A 12,247-nucleotide genomic window follows, 5' to 3' on the forward strand; every position below is an offset into this window, starting at 1 on the left:
TTAAATGAAACACATGAAACAAACAAAAAAGGCACACCATTTAGTCCCCCCTTTTAAATTCGATGTGGTACATTATGGAGATAGTATAATTCCTAAATATTATATTTAACTGAACCAATTCCATTTGGTTCTGTCAGCTATGTTCGAACATTGTGGATCCATATGTTAATCATATGCTAAACATATGATAATTAATTGTACGGATGTATATACATACGGGATTTGCTAGAAATGAATATGTATTCATCGATATTATTTTAATATATACTGTATTTCCATCATGTATACATTATATTTTTTTAATTGTGACCATACTTAACTTTAACTCTCATAATAAAGAAAAAAAAATTTAATAGTTTAATTTTTTTCTATTAAGATTTTAGAATGGTAATATGATGCTAAAATATGAGTTTATTACATACAATTGGAAATAAATGCTTGCAAGTGTATACAGTTTTTCGAACACACGGATCAGTAAAAGACGAAATATTAAAATATATTATTTGTTATTATAACCACCTACCAGCCATTTCAAAACTTCATTCATACATTGTGATTAGTTTGTAGAATCAGTATTCAGATATTGCTAAACACTATTCTTGCTATTATTTCCGTTACAATCATTGAACATTTCTGGTGATTTTATATTGAACGGAGAACTGGCAGCTAGGACTGCAAGTAACCGAAATACCCGCGGATGTTTATCACTTGGAAATATTTATCACTGTGGTGCGAGGGCTGACACCCGCATTTTATTTACTAGGATTTCTTGTTTGAAATCTTATAGGCTACCTCGGGACCTCCTTTTGTTTTATAACACACTATTTCCAAACAAAACATATGAACTATTTTTATTATAATAATATTACATATACAGAGTATCCCGTAAGTAATTTGCCTAGCTTCCCTCAATGGTTGATTAAATAAAAAAAGGGAAAATCATGGATTATTTTTTAAAAACTTCCTTTGTTTGGTCAGATGGCCTTGGTATTTGAGATTTGGTATTTTTTACATAAATATTTTTACCTTTAGATTGTAAAAGCCGATTATATGGAACATAGCAATTAAAGGGTTATTAGTTATAAGATAGAATATGCCTATACTAGAAAATAATTACTTGGTCCAGTTTAACACTTTTTTTATTATGGCAATTTTAATCATAAACACATTTAAATTACTAAAAGATAGCTGATTTTGTCAAGAAATTTATCGAACACTTTTATTTACCTTTAAAATGTCATATTAGACTACAAAAGTTTAAAACAGATCGGATGGAGTTTATAACAGCTAAAATATCATTTTTTCAATCATATATTAAGGCATACATAGGGGCAATCTGACCAACTTAGCCTTATTTTAGGTCATTTTACAGCTAAAAATCGTTATATTCAGCTTTGTTATTTGATGTATTTTAAGTTTTATAAAACCATTTTCTGGAGTTAATCATAACAGCTAATTCATATAAAAGCTAATTCATATATATTTAATTTTTGGATATTAATTTTTTTGTTCAGCCAAAATATTTTGAGGAAAATGTGTTGATCTTCACCGTAAACTTGTACGGTCTATCCAGTTCAAGTTTATTACTATGATATTCTTATATGTAAGTAAGTTAACGAAATCATTTAAATATATCCAAAGAGGTTTAACTAATAAATACAAATTAGTATTACTACAACAAATTGTAACAATGATATTAAAACTCTTATCGTTAATCGTAGTATGCGAATTAATTTCAACATTATTTGTAGAAAAATACTTGATATACTTTGAACTCAAGCTATATGAATTTAAAATAGGCATTGTTCAAAAACGCAACTTTCACCAAACAAAGAAAATAAAACAATAAACGAACACAGGTAAAGCCAAAAATAACTTTCTATCTGCGTAAATTGCTTCCGTTTGTGCTCTGGGGAATTTCAGTTGGGGAAAGTTCCCTTGATATTGCTTTACTTAAATTAGAAGCTTCATGTTTGGAAATAAACATTTAAAACCACAATAATCAACCTTTATTATCACTATTATCTTCCATGCGGTATCAATACTGACAAAAAAAACTAAAAATGCTTAACATTTTCAAAACGCAGTTAAAATATAAAATATGTATTTGTAATAATATACAAGGAAGCTTGAAGATGTAGACATTTCACCAAGTATTAAGTGCATTTGACTTGTTTAACACTCTGTTGGTAGAACCAAATTAGAAAATATTATAAATAATATAATTAAATTAATTATTCTAGTATATTGCGCATTTTCAAACTCTGTACTAAATGTGGAAAAACTAATATTATTTTAATGTGTTTCAGAACTGCTCAACTATTGACCTAATAACTGAAAGGTAAGAAACCAGCCTTTAAATAATACCATAGACACATGAACCACTTCATTAGGTCATTGTGGGCAGAATTGTATAATATTTTATGTTCTGTAATAGTTATACGTGTATAAACTGCATAGCATAAATAGAGCCGTCGCTTTCTCTCACAAAGATAGTATAGTTAAAAACAAAGAAAAACACTTCGATGGAATCGAAATATTGTTATTTCTCATTATATTTACGTATAATTATGTTTACTACTAAGTAATTAATAGTGAGGTTAGATTTTTTAGAAAAACTCAAAGACAGAAGCTGTTTAAAAATATAGTCTTAAATTGTATTAAGTAAGTCGCTTACAATGACTAATCTTATAGGAAAAAAACTTTTGCTTATGTCAATATACCTTAATAGGTTTCGTTAATACTCTATGTTAATACTCATGTTGATGTAACTTTTCTGAAGCAATTATTATTTCAAAATGTTCATTGTCGTACCTTGATTTGGTAATCTTAAATAGATTAACTAAATCTAAAGATGTATCCCTCCAACGATGTTATGCATTTATTTGAAATGTCAATTCAAACAATCATATAATTTCCTATGTTCTTTGAAAGACCTGACTCACTTGTAAACTAACATCGATTGACTTTATATTGAATTATTATAGTTACCTTCTTCATCCTCTGACAACACCACCTGACCTTCCGGGAAATTCAAAGTAAACAAAAGGTTACTGCCCAGTATACTCTTACAGGGTTTAATCATCGAATAATAGATACCAAAGCTGTACATGGTGGTCAAAAAGGAACTGACACATTTTAACATACATTTATATTTACAAAATTCCATTTACATGGTAACATTTACATATATACGAATAGAAAAACTTTAAAAGTTGTGGTGATATTTAATCAATCTCAATATGGCCACCAATTAAGGCCGGCGTTAAATCAAAATTTAGCACATCGCACACCTTTGCTGCATTTTTCGGGGATGGAATTAGCATTGCAAGTGTAACGCCGACAGAGCCTTAAACGGTGGCAATATTGAGGTTTACTAAGTATCACCAAAAACCTTTTGAGATTTTTATCTGTACATATATAAAATTTTACCATGTAGTTGTAGTAATAAAAATTTATGTTAAAATATGTCAGTTCTTTTTGGACCACTCTGTATAAATAGGTCAATGGTTTAACTTTGATGCCAGTTTACAATGCAGTAACTTCTAGTTAAAATATATTTTGTTACATCTCAATTTATCGTTTTACTCAAACCATACTCAACCATGACATTTATGTGACATTTACAAGCAGATGAAGTCAAATTTACAATAATGTTACCAAGTTAAAGACTTTGGATATTTGCTTTATGAAAAGCCAAAAGTGTCGTACAGTCCTAAAAGGTTTTTAATCATGGAAACTAATGTAATGAACATTGCCTTTTTTAAACCATTTGATTAAAATCTCAAATATCATCTGTTGTGACAAAAAATATACGTAGGCCCTAGTGTGGTAATATTTATAATTTCTTCTATTAATGGTTCTCATTCTAAGTTCAATCGTGGTTCAGAAAACGTTAACATGTTAACTCACACTTTTGGAGGATAATTGTGTCGTCAGCCACCCGAGTAGGGTGGTAAAGCAAGACATGTCACAATGTTTATTTTACATTACCTTCACCGGCACCAAAGTGAAAACAAACAGTGCTTGAAATATGATCAAGACCCTTCTAGAAATGTTCTTGACGACCGTACCCTACAACGGTTATGGTGCGTTTGAAAGTGCCTTGGGACTAAAACTAGGTTAGTGAATATGTAAAGTACACATAAACATTTACAATCGTTAAGCCAACTTGCAATGCTTTTATGAAAGGCATAAACTTAACAGCAGTTTGATTGCGCTCTAAAAATGAAAAACTACTCAGTAAGTTTATAAGCTACTTCTCCGACCATGTTCGTGTTAAATGCGATTTAATTTATTTTAGTGTTGCTTTATGCAAATTGAAGTATGTTCTGGGCTGTTATTTCATATATTATACGCCTTAAGTCTCAACTGGTTATCCTGAATAAATTATTATTTGATTTTTTTCATTCCATGGCAACTAAAAAAGTACTGACAAACCTACTCTTCTAAATATAAATAGAATGTTTTTGAACATGAGTTCAGAAATCTCGTTCCTAATTCAGAAAACAAACTAAAAAATAATGATGCTTTTTAGATCCAGACGCTGAAAATGAGAACATTCTACGCACTTTATCCTAAAAGTAATAAAATATAAATAGTATATCTTTAAACTTCATCAAACCATCACCATTAAAACTTAATTAAACCTCTTCTTAAGTTTTAAAGGTCCCTAATGCATATTCTGCCATGCTACTAATGTCCTTCAAATAAATTCTTTTATGTTAATTTTGAGAAAGAAATGCAACAACTCCTACTTATATTTGTGACAGGATGTAGTATACGGCTCCCACCTCTTAGGTCTACCGTCTTAACCACAACCTAAGACTTTACCAAAAGACCAATTTAAACAATACATATAAACTGGAATGTAACAAACATGAATTCCTATTTCATAAACTGACAGTTGTTTAAGGTTGGTCCGATCTCAGACTTCCTTTTTTCTATTTTGTTTGATGAAGCGTTCAATACAGTTTGATTCTTTTCCCATTATTATTATGGTGCTAGGGCCTACTATTAGAGCTAGACTGAAGACACTGATAAACACGGGACCAGTAGAGCTAAGGCAAGTCCGTTGTAAATAAAGCAAACACGCCCTGCAGTTTATTGTTAGATTTCAGCACTCCCAATAATGTTTAGCTTGTGGCGAAAATAATACGACTTGTAAGGATTCCGGCTAGGCAGTTAGCAATCTCCGTACCTTACCGTGTACCTCCTCTCACCTCAAACTTGGTTGTGCTAAGTTAATCTAACCGTCTCCTCACCTCCATGACATGGTGAGTTTTCGAGGGTCCTAGCTTGCTCCTAGGCAGCTACAACTTTATTTCACCCTCCGCTCTTTTCGAGAGCAAATACATTGTTTAACCTAGATTTTTCTAGATACAAAGAGACTAAATAGGATACAAGAAGGATCCTTTATCGAAAATATTTAGCACGAATCGGAGATTAGGTAAAAAGTGATGGCAACTTCCTTGTTAATGCAAATTTCTCTTCTTCTTGTGAAATCGGATGTCACCAGTCACCTTGCCTCTAGTTCTACGAGCGGTAACGTTTATTATAGGCCCCTAACATAGGTTACTAAATAGTTTTCTGTGATTAGTGGCTATAAATAATTAAGTGATAGATTATGTTTATTTTGATTACTAATATGTCGTTTTACAGTTTTCTGTGATTAGTGGCTTTTTTGTGCAGCTAAACTGTTGATAGGTTGTCATTGAACCACCTTTGTGAAACAACTTTAACCACAATTTGTAATAACCTGCCGTTAGAATATAACGATAAAACTCCATTCTATCGTAGGTGATCTGTAACAAGATAATTTTAATCAAAGTCAACTTTATTGATGCAATGTAACAATTTGACAGAGGAACGGAAAATACTTACATGTTCTCTAATCGGATTATAATTTAAATATGCCTTATAAATGGTATGGCTTAAGCCTACGAGGATACAAATGTAACTGATTCAGCCTAAAATAATGAGCCCCAGCTATGCCAGCTCATGCCACGAGTTTACATTACAATGTTCATAACCTAAAGAAGTATAAAGCTAATTACTGTTTGTAAAAATTTGATTAGACGTTCCTTTACATTTGTATTCGAAACACTATTGCCAACAATTGAAAAATAATATTCATGATGGGTTTACAATATCTTCACACATCAATACATTTTCATTGACTTAATATGGTAAGATAGCCTTTGTATTTGGAACCTATTCTATATGCAATAGTTAATCTATAAGGTATAATTAGTTATTATGATATAAATAAAATGTTGATATTGATAAAAAGTTAAATATTAATTTACTTTATTACGGAAGTAAGATATTTTAAGTTTTAATATATAAACATAAGTATTACGAAAATAAACTGTAACGAAAGATAACATAATAAACCGATGGTAATAAAACCTTGCTTAGGAAAACGATTTCCTATTATTTTTTTTTATAATACACATAACATATTGGGTTAAAGATATATGTTCAGATAATACCCATTCCTCACTTAGAAATAAATGTTGGTAATCTTAATTATTTTTAATGTAAATATTCTATATCAGGAAAATGAAACAAGTATAAATTTATTCCTACTATATCTCGTTCCGCAATGTGTACACACTGAATTTTACGATGGTTTCCTTATTCATATCTTAGCTACACCAAAGCACTAACAGGGGTTGAAACTATTTTGCAGAAAAGAATTCCAACCGAACGTTTTATAAATAAAAATCAAATAAACACTCCTGTGATGTCTTTAAGACCAACACAACAATAGCCGGACCCAGACGACAGCGGCGCCGTGTAAAGTTTCTAAATAGTGGAGGATAACGTTACGAAAATCTGATGAAACGACATTTTCTAAAATACTTCTTTACGTTCTTAAAATTGCTTTTAAAACATCACATTTCATTCTGAAAGCATAACCGCGTGCTTTCAAACTGTCATTATTTTATGAAAACCCCGATCAGTACTTGGTTGTTTTCTTCAGTCAACATGGTTTAGTTTTTTTTTTCACCCTTGCATTTACAGTATATTCTTTTACAAACATGGAAGGTATTATTTTATACATCGTAGAATATTAAATAAAACTAATTTATTTTTACCGCATTGACAAAATATACATTATGAAAATAATAATCTTAATGTGTACAAACATTGATTAATTTATCTGATCTTTTGTTTTTAATCACTCAAAATCTGCTCACTACGTTTATGCCCATAAGTAGCATCATTCATTAGTAGTATATATACTAGTCAATGGTACTATAGTATTTCGGATACAAAACATTCAGTGTTCAATAACGTAAAAAGAAAAAATAATAAACCACAGATAATATCCTCTACTAACCAAAAGAAAATTGAGATACACTTCAGCTAATGTAAAAACAGGTTTTATTATAAAATTAATTTGTGTATCATTGAATTTAAACTTATCCTTATAATATTTTTTTGTAATTGTTATATGAAATGAAAATTTATAGTTTCTCGCTGTAATAGCTGACATAAAACGCGGATTTCAACATGTCACACTGAAGAAAAGAGCAGAAGAAAATGGGATTATCTTCACGTTTCGCCTGACCGTTTAACTGTCAGAAACAACGATTTCCTTCTCTCGTATACAGCCATTTAATCCGACATTACATTTAAATGGTTTCTTTTATATTATCCACATTGTTTTTTTCATAACTCACATAGCAAAACAAACAGGCAAATATAATGTTTGTACGTAAACATATTGCTGGACGCGTGTTATTCTTTTGCAGGATTTCTACTTATTGTAGTGTCTAAACAAACTGAGATGACTGAGAATTAAATTTCAAATAGTAACATATATTAAATTAAAACAGAGTTTTAATTTTGTCAATCTAGGTCTGATATTATGAGCATCCAGTTTAAAATATTATCTTACCTGTACATTATAAATAAATTTTATTTCAACCAAATAATTAACCCTCACCGTGCAGTATGGGGCGCAAGGAAAACATTTCTTATATCGCCTATACAGGGTGGCTGAAAAGTAACTTCCACCCCACCCCCCTTAACTTTCCAATCATTTGTTATATTTGAAATCTGTTTGTGGCAACCTTCTTAGCTATGAAGGGCTACAATAATTATGGTAAATTAAGAGAATTTTGCCCATAGCAGTGGAGGTAGGGGGTAGCTCAAAATTTTCAAATGACAAGTAAAGTCGAATTTGGTATAATTTTACAGGTCTTGACAAAACATCCAAATTGACATAAAGAAAATAGAAATCGGACCATTAATAACAAAATGGCAGCTAAAAGTGATTAAGACAATGGTTATTAAAAGTACTTTTAAACTGCCATTTTGTTATTGATACTCCGATTTCTATTTCCTTTACGTTAATTGCTATGTTTCGTAAAGACCTTTAAAATGATACCAAACTCGACTATACTTTTGAAAATTTTGAGCTACCCCCAATCCCCACTACCCCTAAGGGCAAAATTTTCTAAATTGACCATAATAATGGTAGCCCCTCGTTGCTAAGAAGGTTGCCACAAACAGATTTCAAATATCTCAAATTGCTGAAAAGTTAAAGGTTGTAAGTTACTTTTCAGCCAGCCATATAACATATACTATGTTAAACATTTCACTATAAACATATGTAATACATGCTTAAACGGTGATGATTATGAATACATGCTTTACTCGTGTCATGCTGACTGTGACGAAGGATCCCAGGAGACATGTATCCAGTCATGCAAATGTCACGTGGGTTACCTTAAGCCTTCTCGCGGTGTACTAATTGATGTCAGCCCCAACACTAAGCCTCTGACGAGAAAACAGCTGCTTTACAACATGTCATGTAGCAGCGAAACTAACGAGTACGTACAACAGACTACAACTACAACTTGTAACTATTCTTAACTCAGGGATTTATGTCAACTACCTAATTATTTGTTTGACAATGTTATGTTTTAAATTCGTGTACACTGTATTGTTTTTGTGATAAATATTTTATTTCAATTTGTTAACTATATGAATGTTTATTCTTGTGGTGTCTTAGAAGTATTCTAAAAACCATTTGATTTGTGAAAGAAAAAAAAAACAGGACAAAATAATTGTATTCATTATGTCAAACTTCAATACTACTTTAGTTCAATACAAGTCATTGGTTTGATTGACTTATTTAAAGTGTTGTCATATAGCCGACTAAAATCGTTAAAGTTTTGGAAGATTATTTTTGACTTAACTATAATTAACATATTAGAATCTTAGTTCCTTTCTTCTTCGGATATCGTACAAACTGAGTAAGTTTAAGGTCAGCCTAAAAGCTCTTAAGCCTTCTCAAATGTCTTCTATTCATGTTTTTCTTACATTCAAGATCTAGTGCAAAAAATAATTTATTAAAATATACGTTGTTGTTCATCTTCCATCAAACTCTATAAAACGAGCTTTAGGTGGGACACTTTAGTTTGGTCAAAAAATACAACTGTCGTTATTAATGTTGTCATAAGTCATTTAAATGTGAAATAGCTATTTCAAATATACCACATTCTATTGCGAATACATTGTGACTTATTTAAATTAGCCTGATACTGATATTATGTAATCGATATCAATAGTTATTTATGTACTAAGAGGCAACATTTTTCTTAAAAATTATAAAAAAAACGTATTTGACGCTACAGTACTTTCACTTTGAATAGCATATTATTTTTTATGTTTTGCTGGTATTAAAAAGTAACACTATAAGTAAAGTTTATAAGTAAATGTATTGTTTAGGATAAAAATAACAATACCTGCCTATAAAATAGTATACATTTTCCCCAACAAAGTTAAAGTCTAACGTGGCCGATATGTCAGAAAACTATTCCCTCTTGCACAATGAAGTTTTACAAGGTACTGCGCAATTCTGATATAGCCTAAATTTACTGTTATGTCTATTTTATACAGAAATTATAGTTAAGATAAGTATACCTTATACAGAAGAACACCTCTTACAGTTAGCGTTACATGGGTAGTTTGCAGCAAATCACCACATTTGCTTTTATTGGCCAGTTGTACGTGCTGTAAAACAAACTGGTTACCAATATGGCCTTGCTCAAATAAACGTCTTTGTGAACCATGCCATCTGGAGATGAATTCTCTGTATTCAATTGTAATTTTAGTTTTCATAGTTTAAAACGCAAACTCTATTAATCTAATAAATCAGGTAGTAGGTAACTACGTTACTGTAAAGGTTTTAAAAACAAAGACATTTTTTATTAAAAAGTTATAAAATATCGTAGTTGTGATAATATAAATATATGTGTGTTTTATACGCCAATGGAATGTTGTACGTTTTTAAAGGGAACGGTCTTAACTATGTAGGAAAATATATCTAGTAAATCAAGAATCACAATGAAGTTTTACTAACAAAACTTCAAACTGTGGTTTGTTTTGTCGTTGTCGTATATCTAAGTAGTTACTACATAATACTCAATCATGATATTTATAGCGTGGTGTGTATTAAAAATGCTAAATTAGAAGCCCCCAAAGGATTTAATTTCTATAAACATGCTTAAATATTCTATATAAAAGGTAGAATACTATATAAACAAATAATATATATTTTCACCAATAGTCTATGTTTTGAATGATTTGGAACTCATTCTAATATCCTCAAACTCCTGATTTTAAATACTAAATTACAATCGTAATTCAATTTTAATTACGTAACTTATTTGTGACCATTGAGATTGATAAAATTGCATACTGGGCCACTAAGCCTACCTAAAGAAACATCAGTTTTTAAGAAATATCGTTTGGGGGGAAACTGTGGGATTTGGTTACGAATAAAATTGAACAGCAATCGTCTCCGGCACTTAAGTGATTCAATATCCCTGGTAGTGAGTGTTTCTTTCAGTCTTAAATCTTTTCTTCAATTCGTTTTAAATCCTTGAAGAACTATAAATATGTTTCTAAATGCATTTTGATAACGTATTGCAGGGCAAACACGTTTTATTAGGGTGATTTTATTGTGTTGATTGAAGATACTATTCCTTTATCTATACTAGGGGTCTTCCAGCGGTCGAAAACTCGAAAAAAATATGTAAGGTACAGACTTCTCTGTTTCCATCCCACGCTGTAGATGAAACAAGTGATTGAAATTGCCACCGATGATTTGGATTTTCCGTTTAAATATTTCATTGCTGTTTCGTCATGGCAACCAATAAGACCCATGTAATTTATTTTAAATTTTAAATTCATTAGCTATGGTTATTTTAACCTATTTTAAATATATATATTTGCTTATTTGTTAACCTATTTTAATTTATAAAGGGATTCTGCACATCTACAGGAAAATATATTTCAAACAGCATACTTAGATTTTCCCTGAGATATACACAGGCTGAGACAAAAGTTTTTCAAGAAACATGCTTGCTATTAAAATATAGATTTGCAGGCAATATGGTTGTGTTTTATTTTGAATAGGCTGTTGTAGGCTATGTTTTCCATATTTACAGCTTAAAACACCATATACAATCAATTTGGTTTCCATGCATTTATGTACACTAAATATGTAAAACATGTTTTGTTTTTAAGTCAGATAAGCCTATCGAGTATTATTGATTCCGTAGAAAATACTAATATTTATTTGGTACTTAATAAACATACAAGTGTGTGTTTTAACTAAAGCATATAGGTTGAAAATGTTTTTTTTTATACTTGTACACGAAATTATAGGTTCATATTATAATATTACAATTGGTATATATGATAACGTTGATTAGAACGTTTTGTGACACAAGCTCAACTAATAGACCATTCAACTTAGCATATACAAATATTGACAAGGGTACCTTTTTTATGTATAGTGTTTTGGCACATAAAATAACAAAGTCAGATTGGGTTGGTTGATGAATGAAAAGGAATTTAGGTCTGATCATACGTTTAGCGAAAATTTCATCTCAATTACATAATCTACATTTCTACGTACATAAATCCATAACGAACCTAAACGAAAAGTTCAGTGTCCTATACTTTCGGACTGTATTGTCACGAGCTCAACAGAAATATAAAATGTTATGAAGATAAATCCACTAATAAAACCAGAAGATAGTAGAGTAATGCATTAGGCTGCCTAGCGTGTAGAGATACCGTGATATGACCTCCCTCTACCCAACATACAGCGATGGTCCAACCAACCATGTCATGCAACCTACTTAATGGCAACCTATCAACAAACAGAACCAGACACATGCTAGATCCCATACTATATCTACATCTGTTGGATATCAGC

At 30.7% G+C, this 12,247-nt stretch overlaps 1 protein-coding gene across 1 annotated transcript in view; it reads left to right on the forward strand.

The window, feature by feature from the left end:
• The first annotated feature begins 2,309 nt into the window (after positions 1-2,309).
• The window catches only part of LOC128989051 (alpha-2Da adrenergic receptor), a 165,470-nt gene continuing 155,532 nt past the window's right edge, over positions 2,310-12,247 (forward strand). Inside the window, exon 1 of the mRNA XM_054410909.1 lies at positions 2,310-2,341. The gene's annotated coding sequence lies outside the window, so the exon portion shown is untranslated. The remainder of the gene's footprint in view (positions 2,342-12,247) is intronic.

This window comes from Macrosteles quadrilineatus, unplaced genomic scaffold (genome assembly GCF_028750875.1).
Source record: "Macrosteles quadrilineatus isolate MER2022 unplaced genomic scaffold, UCM_ALF_1.0 Scaffold_1__1_contigs__length_201487025, whole genome shotgun sequence".
NCBI classification, from domain to species: domain Eukaryota; kingdom Metazoa; phylum Arthropoda; class Insecta; order Hemiptera; family Cicadellidae; genus Macrosteles; species Macrosteles quadrilineatus.